Raw genomic sequence first — 19352 nt, 5'->3', positions numbered from 1 at the left:
CAGCAACTGAGACAGTGTGGATCATGCAAAGTGAATCTGGGGTTCAAGTGCCAGGAGGAGGGGACCATGTGCTGGCCAGAGGCCACCAACATCCCCATCGCTGACCCTGTTGGCTTTGCAGCCCTTCTTAAAGGGGAAACTGGAGGCAGAGGGAAAATACATCTGGAGGCTTTTGATTCACATTGCTGCTTGTAGCCCAAAGAGACTTAGATTTCCATGAGAGTGCTGCAGTGTTATTTTGGTGAATAATGAGTCATTTGTAGGAAGATGGATGCATTTTGAGACCATAATGCTGAGTGAAACAAATCAGACACAGAAGGTTAAAGATCCCAGGCTGCATCTTATATAAGAGACTCACCATATAAATAACTTAAAGAGTAGAAACAAAGAGGTGGACTTTTATGGAGATCAGAGGGCATTTGGGAGGTAAGGGGAGAGGAGAAGTTTAGGAAGGGAAGCGGAAGTGAAACTATTAAGACTTGATGTGTCTATGTACCAATGCTGCGAGATAAGTGAGGTTACAGTGCATTATCAGCAACACCAATAAGAAAGAAGTTCTAAAAACTGGAGTTAAAAATAAAAGTCTGTAGGTAATATTTAACTGAACCTATTACTGAGTGTTTCTATTATTTGCATTAGTTTGATAAAAGAATTTCAGTAGGAGTTGCTTCTATTATTTTCTTTCTTTTATTTCTTAGTAAAAAAGAAAAGTTACGCACCATCTTGTAAAGGATTTAACGCTTCAGTCCGCCTGGCCAGATAGTGATTTAAGAACTCTATTCTTCTAGCAGGTGAAAGAACTAATAATACTTCTTGAAAATGTTCGCCCTTCTTATTTATCATGGATGAGAAAAAAAATATCAGGAAAGCAATGCCTTTTCTGAATCAAGAATAGTGTGCGGTAAAGGCAGACTGGAAGCGGGCTACAACAAAAAACTAGGTGGATTGCTTGGAAGCAAATGTACGCGCAAGAGAAATAATATAAAATATGTAGTGTTAAAGTAGCAAACCCAAGGGCCGGTCTGGATTCCCGAGCATGTTTCTGCCCTGTGAGGTCACCTGTGTGCTGACGCAGCCGTGCCTGCGAGGGCCCTGCTGGTTTGGGGCGTCCCGGGCTAACACTCCCGTTTCCGGTTCCTCCCTGGCTGCCTGCAGCCTTCTCCAGAGAGAGCTGGGCCTCCCATGCACCACCTCTCCATTCCAGGGTGGGCGAACTATACCCAGAACCAGCTTCTCAAGTGAGCTTGGCAACACCCCCAGTCACCATTTCCCTTACTTTTCCATCAGTGACCTCGAGTATATAACTCACGTAAAATTTTACAAATCTAAACTCACCACCTGCAATTCTGACCTGTTTTATTCTCTTCCATTCTCTTCCATTCCCTTCCATTTAATTCTTCAAATGTTTGTACCCAAATTCCTTAAATGTTTGTTCCACAAACGCACCATGACCTGCAGCTTGTTCAGACGCTGCTCTAGGAGGAGAGCCAGCCCTGGTGCTGCCTGCCGCAGAGCAGATGCCCCACTCGGGAGGCTGGGGGGAGCCTGGCCACGGATCCAGCGCCACTGTCTAAGCAGACCACTTCTCTGACACCTCTGCTTTCCTGAGGACGGCACAAAATCGGCTCCCTGGAAACACAGCGGCACAGAGCCTTGAAAAGTGTTCCATCTCAGCAGTGACGCAACAGCGAAGCAATCCCAGAATCAGAATAGCACCAAGAAGCGGGAGAAAGATCGTGTGGGCCATGCCCACAGAGACTTTTAGGAGAAGGAATGGACCAGCTCAGATCTGAGCCATGTCGCTAGCCGATGGGCTATAATACTCTTCTTATCCTTCTCCCACCCATCAACTACTACCAGCCCCTCCAGCCCCTCAGAAGGGGAAAGGAGGAAAGCAGAGGCCCTGCTGACCTACAGGTGACGTACAGGGTTCCCCGGGGGCCTGCTGGGGGGCGCACAGCTTCCTGGTCCTGTCTCCCCGGCAGTGGAATCAGGCCACCCTGCTCAGTCTGGGGGACACGGACACCGGCAGCCCCTTCCCGCTGAAGGTCCCCAGCATGAATCCACTTCCCCACCGGCGGGGTGGGAGGTGGCAGCAGCCCCATTGCCAAGGCGGCCTGGAAAAACGGGAGAGGAGGATAAAACAGAACCTTGAGTGACAAAGGTGGAGGCAGAGGGAGAGCTATAAAATCTTTGAAGTCTTTTTTTATCCTAGGCACTCTTTCCTATAAACTGTGTCCCAGGTGGCTGGGCAAATACTTGAGCCTTGAAATGAAATCTTGGCGTTTTCAGTAACTCACACAGACCAAATCCATCACAAATTGTGTAATAAACTTTAGCCTTTGGCATCTCATGATTTCAAGACTTTTATTGAACCTGCTGTTTTATAGTTTATTTCCTAAGTTATTTGTGTTTTCTTTATATTTTGTGTAAACTTTTTGAAAAAAGAGTATTGCACACGCCTCCGAGTCAGAAAATGGGGCTGAAATGCCCTTTGTTACACATGAGCGATAATCATACTTCATTTTAGTACTTCACAAATTATTTCCTTTTAGAATTGTTTCTGATGGCAAATATGCTATTTGATTATACTTCATCATATAATATCATTCTTGCAAAATTTTTTAAAATAAAATGTATCTTTGTGTTTGCCTAATAATCATCACTACATGGGCAAAGGACAGGACACAAGGTGGAAATGAGGGGAAATAATATAAATAATGTGAATACCGAAAGTAGTTTCCATCCTCTCTCCTCTCTCTCTCTCTCTCTCTCTCTCTCTCTCTCTCTCTCCTCTCCCCTCCAAACCCCAGCATGGATATATAGATTTATGTCTACATGCGCACATACTCATGTGTGTGCCAGCCAGAGTGCTGAAGATCTCTGTGTGTGTGTGTGTGTGTGTGTGTAAATACTCACAGACATAAGAAACCCCATGGTATCATATTTGGGCTGGCTTCTCACAGACTGTAGGGAATGTCTTCATTTTCACTTGCTTATCAACATGTTTCAGACCGAGTTGTCATAAGATAAAAGCTGCTATTTATTACTGAAAACATACTTTTAGTCATTTACTTATTCTATAAGCATCCCGAGTGATCTTGTCCTTCCGTTTGCTGTCCTAGCACTCCGAGGAATGCAGACCCGTGACAAAAGATATGTGCACTGTCAGGGTGAGTGAGCAGCTGTTGTTGGACCTGTCTGCAGAGTGGGCACCAAGGCATGAAGGACAGGACCCTGGGGACCCTGGGCCCTGAAATGTGTTTTACCCTTGAAATTCTACACTGGACTTCTCCAGTGCAGTGTTAAATCAGATAATGAAATGACAAAATAAATGTTATCATTTAACAAACATAAATCAATAAAAGGAGAGATGTCTACAGTCCCCCACTAATTAATAAGTGGGAACATTCTGCATTAACCCAGATTTACCAAGCATGATACTGAAAACTATCCACGGTTCCCAATCATATGAAGGCTGAATCACAGGCTTTATTTTAAAATATAATGAAATTGAAATGTATCTCTCAGAACACATTGGTTAGAATTCTATAACTTCCAGTCTATTTTTCCCCTAGGATCTGTGTATATTCTTATTTTAGACTTTCTAATTTTATAAGACCTACAGTATGGAGGTCTAATTGATAGAGAATAAGTTACATACATTTTACCCATTAAAGTGACAGTTCAGTGGACTCTAACATGTGTGTACCATCTGTAAAGCCATCACCACCATCACAATGATCCATCCTTCACAATTCCTCATGACTCTGATCCAATTATCCTGCCTCCCCCATCCATCCCTGGAATTAAAAGCACAGATATGCTTTCTATCGGCACACTCTGGTGTGAACTTTCTATGCTACAAATAGAAGCACAATAGATGTCTTTGTTTCTGTGTAGCTTTTTTTACTCAGACACTTTGAGACGCATTCATTTTCTTGCATGTGTCAATAGTCTTTTCTTTTGATCTGGGTAATATTTAATTATAAAGGTAGTCTATAAATTACTTATCCATTTATTCACTGATTGGACATTTGGCTATTTCAAATAAAACCTGTTACTTCCCACCAACCTAGATCATTACAGTTAAAATTAGTTTGTTTTAAATAGCACAAAAGCACTTTTTAAAACAACTACATCAACTTTTGTTTTAATTGATATATTTAGGCCATTTATATTTAATGTAATTATTACATCTGCCACCTTATTTTTGTTTGGTGGTTTTTCTTTTTGCAGCCCTGGGGATTAAACCTAGTGCTTTAAATGAACTACATGCCCAACTGCTTTCTTTTTTTCATTTTCATTTTTTTTATCTTGAAAGAGGGCCTCACTAATTTGCTAAGTTGCCCAGGTTGAGCTTGAACTTGTAGATCCTCCTGCCTCATCCTCCCAGAATACTGGGGTGATAAGCATGTGCTGCCATTGTTTTCTTGTTTGTTCTTTACAGTTTTAATTCTGTTTTTATGGTTCTGCTGTACTGTTTCTGACTTGAAATTTGTTTTAGAATTCCCTGATAATTTATCTATGGTTTTTATAGTATCTCTGAGAGCATTTTCACATAATTCTCAGTGACTATTGTGTGTATGAGCATGGCTCCTTTGTGTCTGTATTTTGCTAGTTTGAATGAAGCATAGAAACTGTACACCCCTTTTCCCTAACCCATCTGTTTGTTGTTGTTGCTATTGTTGTTGTTGTTATTGGGTCTATTTATTGATTAGTTCATTGGTTGGTTTTATGAGACAGAGTCTTATAGAGTCTTGCTATGCAGTTCAGGCTGGCCTTGAACTCACTGTAATCCTCCTGCCTCAGCTTCCTGAGAGCAGGGATTACAGGCATGCACCACTACATCCGGTGCCCTACCCCATTTATAATATAATTGTTTAAAATATTTTCTCAACTTACACTGAGAACCACATTCAATGATGCTGTAATTTATGCTTCAATGGTCAAGCTTAATTTAGAAGACAAGAGGGCCAGGAATGTGTATGGTAGTTACCTAGAATTTCACCCTTTTCATTGTTCCTTTTTTTCTTGCTTTCTGGTATTGCAGAATTGCTTCATTTAACATTTCCTTGCTATTTAGAGAACTTCTTTAGCTATTCTTTCAGGACCGGTCACCAGGTGACAAATTGAACTCATTTTCCTTTATCTTTGAATGTTTGGACTGCCCCTCAGTACTGAAGGTTATTTTCTCTGGATGCAGGCTTCTCATGGGGTAGTCCTTTTTCTTCGGGACTTAAAAATGCTGTACCACTTCCCTCTGAGTTCTGTGGTTTCCAAAGAGAAATGGGCTGTCATTCAGTTGGTTCCTCCACTGGGCAAAGTGTCCTTCCTCTCCCACTCAGCCCCAGACTCTTCTTTCTCTTGATTCTCTTTAGTCTTCAGAAATTGACTCCAATGGTCTCACTGTGTGTTTTCCTTGGTTTTACACTCCCTGGGATTTCCTCAACTTCTTGACTCTGTACATTCATGGTTATTTTCTCTTTCTTTGCCAAATTTGGGGAAATATCAGATTTATTTGATGCTTTCTTATGTCCACCCACACTTTCTCCATCTGTTAGAACTTTTGTGACCAAAGGTCATCAGGAGTCTGAACTTCCTAGGCTCTTTCTCTACAGAAAACCTAGACATGGTTGCTTTTGGGGGTTTGGGGGAGTTTTCATTCATTTGCTTGACTTTTTTTGTTTTCAATCCACTTTATCTTGCTGTTCTGAATGTGTAGCTGCTGTTTTCTTATCCTCAAGTCCATCGGTGCTTTCCTGGCTGTGCTAATCTGCTAGGAAAGCATGTTCCACTTGTTGTTTTCTGCAGATGTTTTGTTATTGCTACTGCTGCTGTTTTGCTTTCTTTTTAGTGCTGAAGTTTCCCTTGGTATTTCTTTTTGCCTTCTCGGGCTTTTCTGCAATTTTTGTGTTTTTATTCATTTCAAGCATGTTCGTAATTGGTCTTTGAATCATCTCTATTCTGTCTGCTTTCAGATCCTGCCAGATAGCTCTAACATCGGTGCCATCTTGCCATTGGCATCTGCTGATTGTCTTTCCTCATTCAAGTTGCATTTTCCTTGGGTCTGCTGTGACAAGTGATCAGCTGAAACCTGGACATTTGGGTTATTATGCTAAAGACTGCATTTAATTCTTCTGTTTTGGCTGGCTTCACCCGACACGACCCCCATAGGGACTGATAGTGGTGTCTTGTTGCTGGCAGATGGAGGAGGAAGCCTGGCCTTCTCACACAGCCTCATTTGTGCAGCACTAGGATGGGCGTCAAGGGCCCTGTGGGCCTCCACTGAGCACACCCATGGGTGGAAGGGCAGAGGAGCCCCTTCCTGCTCCCATGGGTCCTCAGTGGTGCTGTACTGGGATGGCTCCTGTTATTGCCACACAGGGCACAGACCTTATTCCCTCCCTACAAGGCTTCTTCCGATGCCACCTCCTAGAGGAAGGAAAGAAGCCCCACGGCCTCCTCTTAAGCTACTCCACTGCAGTGGGCATCCAGGCTCCAGGGCATCTTCCACTGACACTGTACCAGGTCTTGTTAACACCATACAAGATGACAGTCCCAACTTCACTCTCGGCCTCCTTGGCCACAACCATGTCAGAGGACTTGGGCTGCTTCCTCATAGTCTGACTGGAAAAGAAATCTGACCTCCCACTCAGCCTTCGCTGGTGGAACCAGTTTTCAGTGCAGTGGCTGCAGCTGAAAGATTTCTACCTTGATGTACTTCTTGCTTCCCTTTGGCTGGACAGAGCAGTGCCAAAGGAAGCTTCTTCATCTGTGTCTGGTGGTGCTTCCTTGTTGCCAGCCTCCCCAGCACCCAATTCAGGGTGCAGAAGGTGAGGAGAAAGCCCCACAACTGAAGGACTTGACCACGTGCTGTCCACCAGGCCTCCCAGTCCCAGCTGGGCTGCTCCCTTCTTTCCTTCTTCCTTTTCTACAGACTGCTTTATCTAATGTCCAGGGTGTCTTAGTGAGAGCAGTAGTGAAGGGTGTCTGCTCCCTTGTTCCCCAAGCAGAAATTGCTCGAGGCCTTTTAACACATCCCTTTTTTATCATTAGAACCAATGGACATAATGAATGTGAATTACAACCCAAATCACTCATATATGAATTAGAGAAAGGAAAATGTCATAAATAGTAGATTTGCAACTAGAAGGAAGGAAAATAATGAGATCACCATGTATGAAGGAGCAGAGAATACAGCTCATCCTGGGACTACAATTTGGGGTCTTTACTCTGTGGAGTGATGGAGCTACTGGTTAAAATGCCCCCTTTGGGCTGTGATGTAGCTCAGTGGCAGAGCACTTGCCTAATATTGTGAGGCCCTCAGTTCAAGCCCCAGAACTGCAAAATGGAGTCAAATAAAATGCCATCTGCTCCCCTTCGAAATGCAGACCATGAGCCATGAGAGGTTAAGCTTTAAGGGACCTGACATCTAATCACTGGAGCATGAGGGTTCCAGCTCTTCTCGCAGCTATAATCCTGTGCTACACACCGTGTGGATCCTCTCAAATTCCACAACATTCCACATGCTCAACAGACATTGAAACAGTTACAGAATTTGAACACTGATTTGATATTGAAAGACATTAATCATTCCTAATTTATGCCAAGTAATCTTGCAAGGTTTTTTTGTGGGTTTTTTTGTTTGTTTGTTTGTTTGTTTTAGAGAGATAAATCCTGAACTCCTCAAGGATGAAATGCTTTGGTTTCCAGATTTTTTTTTAGAAACAATTTTTCACTACAGGGGCATCACTACAAAGAATTAAGATTAGCAAAATGCTGATAATCATTGAAAATGAGTGATTAGTACTTGGTGGTTTGCTTACTTATCTCTCCACTTTTTATTTGGATATACAACTTTTTATTTGGGTATCAAACAGTCCCATAAGGCAGGAAAATTACATTTATTTTCTCATACACAAAAGATGAAAAAGTCCTGAGTAACTAACATTACAGACACGAGAACAGATGTAAAAGAAGTTAAGTTTTTCACTTTAGAAATTACCTGTGCACTTCAACAGCCTAGGGCAGGAATCCATGCAAGAACAGACACCCATGGACCCACGGATGGGTGTGGGAATCTCCTTCCTCACCCAGGGACATTCATGCTCCTTTCTCTGCTGAAGGCGCAGTGAGGGGTTGGCCATCTTGCATCTAGAAGATTCCTTTTCTGCCATACTCTCACAGACAAGGGAAGTGTTTAACTTCACAGAAAGATGAGAATTACTGGTGACCCAGAACAATTCCCCAGGCCTGTCTGGGTCTGTCTCCACCTGACCTCACTCCACTTCAGCCATGTTGGGAGCAGCACTGCCCCTTCTCAGGACAGCGCCCCACACCGTCCTTGTGGTGTAAATTTCTCTGCGGGTCTTAGCACTGCTCTCTGCAGGACGGTTGTCTCCACTCTGCACCTGTCCTGTCTGCCTCCCCTCCCTTGTCTCGCTCCATGGGTCTGCACCTTTACTGGGTGTCCTTTCCCCCAAATTAACTCCGTGTCCCAGTCTTTGCTCTGCTCTGGGGGACCCAGGTGGAACAGCACCCTTCTGAGGACCTTGGTAGCCAGAAGCCCCAGAGCAGTTGTGGGCAGAAGGGGACGACTGTGGAGCCTGACAGGAAGAAAGGCAAGAGAAAAAACAGGAGCCAAAGAAACTCCAAGAGTTTGCTTTTCAAAGCAAAGCTAAGTTAAAACCACCATGCAGTCACTGGTCTTATCCAGTTCATGAACTTACACAGCTTTATTAAGGGAAGTTGAGAATTTTCTTTGCGTCCTTAACCAAATTCAGACTGGCTTGTGTTGGGGAAATCAGGAACAGAGGGATCCTGTCAGTCCGCTCATGAACAGAGGGTAGGAACGAATGAATGGTCCTGCCACAGACTCAGAATGTGCACAAGCACCAGGGCCACAAGTGCCGTCTGTCTTCAGCTCTGCTTCTCTGAGTTCAGGAAGTAGCTCTTCAGGAGCATTTCACCCTGTCCGCAGTTACCCAGCTTGTGTCACATTCTTTTGCGATAGCTGCTACAGTTGTCCCCAAGTGTGCCTACTTTGCAGAACATACATTTGCTCGTATCTTCTCAGTAAATCAAGATGAATTTTGTATCCTAAATTTCCAATCTATTCCTTTAATACATATTTTTAGAATATCTATCATGCAATAGGCTTTTTCCTAAGAGCTAGAAATATCTTGGTAAATATGAGAGACAAAATCTTTCCCCTCCTGGATCTTAAACCCATGTGAGAAAAGACAATGACTTTCTTCAGCTCTAAAATATGTTTACTGATTTGAAGTCTACAGGTTCCAGAATAGTTAGATTTGGGTGCTTAGATCTCTTCCCAGGGTCTCCCCCTTCTACCCACACCAGTGGGAGCCCCATGCTCACCAATAAGCTTCCTTCTGGAAGTGTGCACAGTTTCCAGGAAGACACCCAGTGGCCCTGGCAACTCAGCTCACACAGTAAATGGCTTTGTGCAAGTGACTGAACATCAGCTTTATTGTCCCCTCTAGCTTCCCGTGCCTCTAAAGCATCATGCGCTTCTGTCTCTGAATGGACATTAATGGGCACAGATGCTCAGCACTCTTCGTCCCTTTACATTTTCTCAGTCTTTCTTTCTTTGCAGCCCTCTCAGTTACAGGTAGCTGAAACTCTGAGGGACACTGAAGGATTGTTCCACAACCATCATGCATTCATTCATTTATCCGCCTGTCTATTCACCAAGCACCAGACACAGTCCCAAGTATTTCACATGCACTGTTTTCCCTGATTCTCACATTAACCATGTGAAGTAGGGACTATTATTATATCCATTTGGAAGATAAAGAGGCTGCAGTTTAGAAAGCTTAATAAATTGTCAGTGGTCACGAAGCTGTAAAAGGCAGAGCTAAAACTGGAGCTTGCAGTGCCTGACTTCAAAGCAAGTGCTTTAAACCACAATTTGGTGGTCTAATGTATCTTTTATCTACATTTCCTTTTATTTCTTTCTACTATTGTCTTTTTTTTACAAATGTTCACATTGTAAATTCTATTTCAAATGAAAGATACATTTAAAATAAAACTGGTGAGTCGTGATTTCCATCACAACAGGAACATACACAGTAGCTTATATACTGTAAAAGTAGAATTTCAAACCTACTGAGAAAAAGTAACCAGTAGCCCTAAAATAGATGAGCAACCGAGCGGAACGATCAAGCTCGTTGGCTTTGGATTCAGGCATATTTGGATTTCAATCCGAGCTCTGCCCTCGCTGATGTGTACCTGAGACCTGGTCCTCAAAGTCTCCGAGCCTCAATTTCCCCAAGTGTGAACGACGAATCACAGCAGAGACCTGTAGGGCTCATCTAGGATTCCGAATGCGAAGTGCTTAGCACGGCAGGCAGCAGGAGATGCGAGATCAGGAATCAGCAGCCGCTCTGATGTTACTGCGCCAGGATCAAGAATTCAGGAGGTTAAGCCCAACGGGAAGGTTTCCATTACAAAACTCCTGGAGGGCTGGGGACTCAGAAACAGGCAGAAGAGTAAAGAGCGGAGAATCAAGGGAGCTGTGGTCCCGAGGCAGAATAAGAAATGAAAGTACTCAAAGAAGGCGGCAGTGAAGCAGAGCAGGGCACAGAAGGGCTGCAGGGGCCTTGGAGGCTCTGCACTGAGAAAGGCGGGGCCGGGGCCAAGGTGCACCGGAGCTGCGCTTCTCCTCCCACAGCACCAGCAGCAGACTGGACCGCCTCCCTCCGGGTGTGGACCCACGGGCTGCCTCACTCGGCCTCTGACGGGCTGTGAGTCCAGGTGACCACGTTTGAGCCCATCTCCCGCCTCGCGAGGGTCCAGGAGACAACCCACGCGACACCGTGACACGCCGGGCCAAGGCAATGCTCTGGGGTCCTCGTCACAGCTCATCCCACTGCTAGTGACGCAGAACACACTCAGCGCTGTGCGCGAGAGCAAAGCCACGCACAAAAACCTAGTGCTTACGGGCATCCTGTTGTCTACAAGAATTTAGGGTTTGCGGAGGGAGCTTGGTGGTGTGGTACGGAAAGTATGATCCAAAAAAATATGAAAATCTTAAAAAAAAAGCAAGCCCATACACTCATAAGATTAGCTCTGTTTTGTATATTTTCTTTTACTTTGCTTATATTGTTTTCAGTGTGAGCAAATTCCTATGATTAGCATCATTTTGTACTGAATAAATGAATTTACATTTTGAAACAAAAGAGGAGATTCCGCAGTTTCTAACCAGTGTATATACGGTGGCTTTGAGGGTTCCCCGCATGCCCAAGAGTGGCAGGAAGTCATTAGTCCAGGGTCACCCCCTGTGTTGCCACCAAGGCTGCAGGCCAGAGAAGCCCCCAGGTGCAATTCCAGCGCCACTTGAGGGCAACTCTGAAGAGCCAGGGACAAACATCTAAAGCAGCTCCCTGGATGACGCTGCTACGTGAGTAACAGGGCTTCCGCTGGAGCCTCTGTGTAGAGATTGGGTCTCAGAGAAAGGCAGCGGGGAACAGGGATCCACTGGCGGACACATTTAGCCTCGATTCCCTCAGATACACAGACTCACTCACTTGCTGCCATCAGCAGGACAGAAAAGGCGAGCACAGGCCATGGCATCAGGGAGGCAGGCGAGAATGTCCTTTGCTATATCACTGTGACGGGTGCCACCAGAGCACAAAGCGAACTGTCAGTTTTGGGCAAAGGTACAAATTGCAGATCTGCCCAACCTGCTTGCCTGACAGGGATTTGCAAAGTAACATCTGTTAAGTACATGGACCTCTCAGTACTAGAGTTTGCCTCAAGGCAAACAGAGGACACGGCTGGGGTGGAGGGAGAAGTCGACCACTGCCTCTGCGTGGACGCCCTGGGCGTGGTGCGGCCGTGTGGGAACTCAGCCTGCCCTTCCATGTAGCTCTGTGCTGTGGAAATCGCCGTCCCACGTTTCAGAGAAACTGAGACTTCCTGTGTTTACTTGGCACCTGGGTCCGGCCATGGAACTCAGGCTGTGATCCCTCAGTCAAAAACCTCTTAACTACAGCACAAGACACCTCCAGACTCGGTCGGAAATACAGCTTTTGTTTCAAAAGCTAGTAATAACCACTTCCCAGAGGCTGCCAACCTGGAAGGTAAATAGTGTTTCGCTGTCCAAGGTAAGCCAGCTGCAAGGAGGCTCTCCGGAGACAGCCCATTCTGGGTGAGCCAGCCCTGCAAACTTGTCCCTGGGGCCCGGTCTGCACCAGCCCCATCTTCTCCCTCTGCCCACTGGGCCAGGAGGGGTGAGCTCTCCCAGCCTGACTTGTCGGGACCAGCCTCTGCCCAGAGAACTGGGAACGGCATTCGGCGTGGGGCTCCCTTTCCTCAGCCACTTATTCGACAGTCGCCGTGTGCCTGGCACTGGCTAGCGGTGTGTTTCCAGCAGCGTGCCTCATTTCCCCCGGTGTGTCCCACCCCATGGCCCAGCGATGGCCCTCCTTCACTGTGAGCGGTGACAGTGGTACTGTTTCCCTCTCGTGGGATGAGAGAGTGTCCACATCTATTCTCTGTATTTCTGTTTTCTCTTATGCACTGTCTACATCATATGTATTTCAGATGGTATCTTTCACACAAACAATTAAGTTGGCATCTCCTGGTCTTACTGAAGGGTGTTCACTCATCAGGGATCTCCATAGAGCACCGTGATTCCCCAAAGCTCTGCTACGTGGTCCAGAGCTCGAGGGCTCAGGACCCACGGATTCAGCCATGCAGAACACCTGGGAATGCAAAATGCACAGATTGAACGGAGCAAGAGAGAGCCAAGCTTCGCTTGTTACAGTTTCCTCACGTTTTCTGTGGTTTTAGCAGCTTGTTCACAGGACATCTAACTGCGGATAATAAGCAGTGCGGGTGATGAGCGTGGTGCAGGCCCCGCCGCTCCGGTGTATCTGAGAAGGGAGGGGGGACCTGGCGGCAGGTGGGCGGGGCAGGCATAGAGCTCCTGAAGTGGAAGAATGAAAATCATAGGTTTGCAGCTTCTCTCTCCATCCACCCTGGCTTGCTGACAGCTCTCAGCCATTGGCAAGCACATTACCTCTTCCTCCAGGACAGCTCCTGCCCCTCGCTGTGGCATCTTCACAAAGGATGGTTTAATCCTTAGGCATAGCGTTCCGTCCAGCTCCCTTGACAATGTTGCTAAAGGCCCCCCGTGCCAGGCACCATGCCCAGGACCAAGTATGTATGACCAATGACCCCGTGGAGTGAGGACTAGTATTATGGTGGGGGGCGTTCGCTCCCTGTGGCTTGTGAGTAACAGCGAGAATCCCCTGCCACCATCAGACAAAGTGCACAAAGAAAGGGTCTGCTGCCCTCCCGCAGCTCACACCTGCTTCTCCTCAGCCTGGGTGTGAACACCCTGGGGGAGCCCTCAGCCCTTTTCCTGCATCCACTCCCCATCCAGCCCCCACCCGTCACTGCCCGCTTCTCCATGGGCAGAGAGCTGCATCAGGAACAAAAGGGGCTTCTGTCACAGAAATGGATGAGCCTGTTAATGAAGGGGGTGAAAATTGGAGCCATAATGAGCTACTGTATCATAAATGAGTGCAAATTACATTGTCAGTGCTATTTACAATTTCACATGGCACAGCGCCTTGTAATTATGTCTATTCAATTATTCCATTCACAGGGCTTTTCAGCTGGGGTTTCTCGCCGTGGCCAAAACCTTCTTGGAAGCCTCTGTGTGCGTGAGAGTCAAAACCACCTCAGCCAGGATCCTTTCCCGCACATTCAGGAAGAGACACTTGGGTGGGTGCACCTGGGAGCATGTCCAAAAGTGTAGACCACTTGCGACCACTGTGGGCCACTGAGGGAACCCTAAATGCCCAAGTGGTCGGGTCAGCCTACGCCTCCCAGGCCGTAACCTTGGAAGTAAGCTTCGGCCTTTTAAATCCCCCATGAGGATAATTCTGTACCTAAAATCGGTAAATGTTTTGGTGGGTGTCTGTGAAAACAGGCAAAAGTGACTGTAACACCACCGCATGTCTGAAAGGAGGCATATTATCAATACCTTGGAAGCATTCAGGTTTTCCCAGAGGTGGGGGCCTGTGCTCGGACGCCTGTGGCATGCGTGTGACTTCGCCTCCTGTGTCCGTAGGTTCTCGTCCACCTTCCTTCCCCTGTGCAGCCTCTCGGCACAGCACATGCTCCACCAGACTCACCTTCCCCACGCCACTGCTCCTTCTCCTTGAGCTTGGTTTCCTGCAGGCCTCAAACCAAGCAGCTCCACAGACAAGACCAGGCTGACTCCGACAGCCGGATTCCATTATCGTGCTGGTGGAAGACGAAAGCCCATATGAGAATTAGTGAATTTTCACTGGACGTGAAAGCTAAAACCGGAAGTGAAGCTCCTCACTATCACAGGAATGTTAAGAACCCCAACCTAGGAGCCATGGGGCCAGGCACCTAGCCTGTGGGATTCCGGGATGGTAACAGCTCAGACACTGGCAGATGGCCCTTTGATGTGAGACACAAGCCGCACAGATCTGAAAGCTCCTGCTCTGTTCAGGCGCAACTCCCGACAGCGTCTGCATCAGGAAGCCACCTTGGAGGCGGGCACTTCGGTGTTGGGGTGACAGGAGCTGGGCACAGAGCTTCGGGGTGAGTCAGCACCTCCCGCTGGGAGAGGATGATGGAAAAGCAGAAGAAAACCACACACTTCCAGCCCATCCTTATCTTCCATCTCGTTTGTAGTTATGGCCATGTGGCCACGTGGCCAGGCAGAGGCTGCATTCACCTGGTCACCAGGACGGCTGCTACCCCCTCATTCCAGTCTCTCCACCCGTTGGACGGCCGCCTCCGTCTAGTCTTACCGCAGCCTTGCAGGTGCAAGCTCCCGCTTTGTTCCTGGCCAGTTCTCCATTCTGTGTGTCCCTTGTGAGACTGGGATTTAATTGTCACATCACCACCCTGTCCCCAGTGTCGGGCACACAGGACACATTCTGTGGAGTACAGGAGTCTGGCGCAGAGCCCACCTTCTGCTGACCCAGCCCAACACCCTTCGGCAACGTCACACAGCTTTGCCTGCAAAAGGCTGGAGCTTTGGCGGACACGGAGAGGACACAGAGCCACTTCTGCCCTTTGCCATCCAGCCAAGGACACCCTGAAAGCAGTAACGATTCTAACCCAAAAGCAGGGGGCAGGGGGGACCGGGAAGGGCCAAGCCCTGCGGAATGACCTGAGCTATGACCCCTTGCCTTTGTGGATGACTTCAGCCATGTCTTGCTCCTTCTTTGCTCGTCACAGCCAGAGCTCAGGACAGCGCCAAATCTCAGCTTTGGACCCCACAGGTGCTGGGTGTGACTTGGGCTCCTGCATCTCCCACCGAGTATGAAAGCCGCCAGGAGCATCGGCGAGCAAGCAGGGGCATGGTGGGGGTCTCCTAGAATCCTCGCGCAGGCACCGCCCGAACAACTGTCCCCAGCGCCTCAGAGCCTCAGCCGTCCCACCTCGCAGGAATGATGTTTATTCTCACTTCTGATGCGGGAGATAAGTAAACGCAAAGAGCACGAGCCTCCCGTCGGAGGTTGGAGGTCGGTGAGGTGGATTTCCCCACACCCGTGACCTCCAGGCCCTCTCACGTCACACGGGGCAGCCATCTGCTGGAAGCCTCTGGTCTCCCGCAGGTGCACATGGAGGACCCCGCAGACCACTTTCCCTGCCAAAGGGAGGCCATGCACTGGCGCCACGCCTCAGCCAGCACCCTGTCCTGTCAGCTGAACCCCAGGTATCAGATGTCCACGGGTCATTTGCTGCAGGTGGCTGCCTGCTGTCTCCACCCGGCCATCTGGGACACAGGTAGAGAGCACCTGGCACAGCCACAGTGTCCTCACTACTGTGCTTCCTCTGTACCTGCTGGACAGGTACCAAGGGTTGGGGTCGCATCGGCTGCCCTTGCTGGGAATTACCTATGTGTGACCCAAGTGTTCCTCCATGGTGGTCACTCCCTGAACACCTTGTCACCTGCTACCTTTAGGGCAGTAGGGTCTCTATCCTTGGCACTGAGGCTTTCAGGGTTTTCCACTATCATGGAAAAGTTTCTTCCATGAAACCAGCCCCTGGTGCCAAAGAGCTCAGGGCTTTCTAGCCTTCTGCATGGTCTAACACTCTCCCGGGTCTGCACCTTTGCTGTGGGTGTCTTGTCTTCTCAGGACACTCAAGTAGCAACTAGTGAGTTTTTTAAACCTACTTCCCCTAGTATTTAGCACCCCTCATACAGAGCAGACGCACTGGAGACGCCACATGCCCCTGGCCGGGTACAGTCGAGGTGGTGGGGTAGCACAGGACCCCTCGTCTGCCTAGAGGGCAAGCAGCTATGATCTGCCCATCCCATGCTGGTGCCAAGAGAACCTCCTGTCCTCCTGGAGCTGTAAGCAGCTCGCTCTGCCCTTGTCTTAGTGCTTTCTGGTTCTTAACGAGGGGGACGTGGGACGGAAACACCCCAGGCTGCAGGCTGATAGTTCGGGCCTGGACAAACTCTCTGTGTCCATTCGTCTCCTGGCATTTGCTGGCTCCAGGGAGCTGCCCTGAAAACTCCACCTTCCCAAACTCTAAACCCACATTTATCTCCAGGATCCTGCTGCTCAGCCAAGGAGGCTCATAGGTGAGAAAGGGAATAGAGATTTCATGAAAATGAAGGTAACTGAGGGGGGAAAATGCACAGGAACAACAGATGGGGGATTCGGGCATCACACCAGCATACCATATCCAGAAACCACCGCACACACAGACAAAACTCCTCACCACAGCCATTTGGGCTCAAGGCAGGGATATATTTTGCCATGAGCATCCTCTTTCTGCTTCCCCAACACTTACAATCCAATTTTCACCTGCGGAGGAGAATAATGTTCCCATCGGCCCTTTGCCAGGGATGAGGAACAGCAGCCACACATATTGATTTCCCTTCCTGCCTTGCTATTTGAGCTCTCAGAAGCTACAGAAGAAACAGGTCTTGCATTTTTTCCTTGACAGCTCTACGCTTGAGATGTAGCAAATAATAAACAGTTCTGAGGGGGGAAAGGAAGTAAGTGTTAAAGTCCAAATCTTTAAAAAAGTAACTGCTTACTATATCTGAGAAGCCATGTATAATGATAAGATTTGGAGGAGAAGCAAAAGGCTTTCATGGAAAATGATGTCCATCAGAAGCTTCTTATTTCCTGAAAGTAGAAAAGAAAAGCCACTCACTGTGGGAAATAATGCTCAATTGGGACTTTAAAAACACCATCAGCCAAGAAAAGGCACATCAGTCACAAATTTGAGTTCACAGCTACTAATGTGTGGTGGCTAAGCCTAGGAACCAGTGCAGACATCTTCACAGGTGAGTGGTCAGGTGAGTGAGTGGTCAGGTGAGTGAGTGGTCAGGTGAGTGGTCAGGTGGGAGCGCACCAATGCCAGGGAGGGCAGCTGCTACAGAGGGAGAAGAGTGATACACACATCAGGAGTCTCCAGAAAAGTAGGTGGGGTGGAAAACTCCTGTCCCAGAGACCCAGGTACTTTCGGGATACACACACACACACACACACACATATCACAATATACATAATTATACATATAATTTTAAATCATATATTATAATTTACATAAGTACATATATTTATGTAATTTATATAATTATGTTATATAATTTATATGATTATATATAATAGTTATCTAATATATGTGATATCTATCTATATAATAATATATAAAAACTATGTGTAATTTTTAACTGAAAAACACCTGGAGAAGGATTGGCAGATGCGGGTTAGAGAAGGGGAGAACTTTGGCAGAAGGTAGGAGGCAGGGAGGTTGCCGATGAAAGACAGCAGAGGTCTGTTGGTGAGGTGGAAACTGTTCGGTACTTGCCTCGGTGGAGGATACTAGAAGAATACTGTATACAACTTAGTGCATATGCGTACACACACACACATGTGCATGCAATCTACATGAAATCCATGAGTCCACTAAAGTCCATTTCTGACTGTGGCAGCAGACTGTAGTTTTATAAATGTTCCCACTGCAGATACCTGGCAGAGGCTCCTGCATTACTGCTTGCAAATGTCCAAGGCAGTTACCTCAAACAACTTCAAATCACATCTGCGTATTCACACACATGCTTGTGCGAGAGCGCACACACACACACACACACAGACTCAGAATGCTTCTTCTGGCCATGAGAAAAACACCAAACAAGCTCAAACTGGAGGGAATTCTATAACATATCTGACAATATTCCTCAGAACTGCCAGGATCAAAGTATCAATGGTGGGTACAATGTAACACAAAGTGGGAAAATGTCCCACTGAGGAAAAGTCCAGAGAGGTTTGCTGAATCCACCGTGGGTAAAAACTGAGAGAATCTGAATAACATATGCACTGAATAATAATAATAACATTAACGATAATGATAATGTTATTGTTAATAATAATGAATCCACACTGGTTTGTTGGCCATGACAAATGTGTCAAGAAGTGGAAGATGTTAACACAATAGAAGCCAGGCGCAGGTTTATGCGAACTCTGAATTATCTCGGCAAGTATTCATTAGCTTCCAAACTGTTATAAAATAAACACATGAATTAATTTTTGAACAGTTCACTATTAAATGAAGCATCATCCCAGCCAGGGGTCATGTCGAAGTGCAGGGGGCAGTTTGTCCTCTTGCACCTGGGAATCCCTTCACCAGGGCCATGAAAACCGTCCTCAGCCACGGCCCGGCTCCGTGTTCCCCCCACAGAAGTGACAGCTTGGTGCTCTAGCTAGGAGCCACCTCCAGGGAGATGCCAGGGAGAGCCACCTGGCCCGCTGTGTACTCGGGTCCCAGTGGAGGTGGGAGCTCTTCCACAATGGTCCGAGCGAGGCCGCGAGGGTTTGCCGGTGGGAGCTCCCGGTTTGCAATGAGGAATCCTAAGCAAAACGCTCCCTCCGAGCTTGAAGGCTGGGTGATACATTTAGTTAACAATGTTCTCAACACGCTGCCCTCTGGCACTGCGTGACATTTGCTGGGGAAGGAAATAGTGCTTTGCTTTCGTACTTCAGTGGTTCAGGACCTGGGAAATGGGGAAAGATAAATAGCTGCGGGGAAAATATGAAGGTGCTGACAGCCGGGTTGTTTTCACTGTAACCTGAGTGGGACGTGGAAGTGGTGGGGTATCATTTTAAATTACCCTGAGAACAAGTCCCAAGCACGTCCACCTGTGGCGAAAGCTCATCCCTGGAGGACACAGGGCACTCTGCACTTAGCGGGAATGAGGACGCTTTGAAAACGTACTGGGCACTCAGACCCAAGTTAATTCCCGTGCCTGGCTCTCTCTCTCTCTCTCTCTCTCTCTCTCTCTCTCTCTCTCTCTCTCTCTATGTGCTCGC

Source organism: Fukomys damarensis, unplaced genomic scaffold (genome assembly GCF_012274545.1).
Source record: "Fukomys damarensis isolate Sample0158 unplaced genomic scaffold, DMR_v1.0_HiC HiC_scaffold_12, whole genome shotgun sequence".
Lineage (NCBI taxonomy): Eukaryota > Metazoa > Chordata > Mammalia > Rodentia > Bathyergidae > Fukomys > Fukomys damarensis.
Note: the sequence above shows the minus strand (reverse complement) of the source record.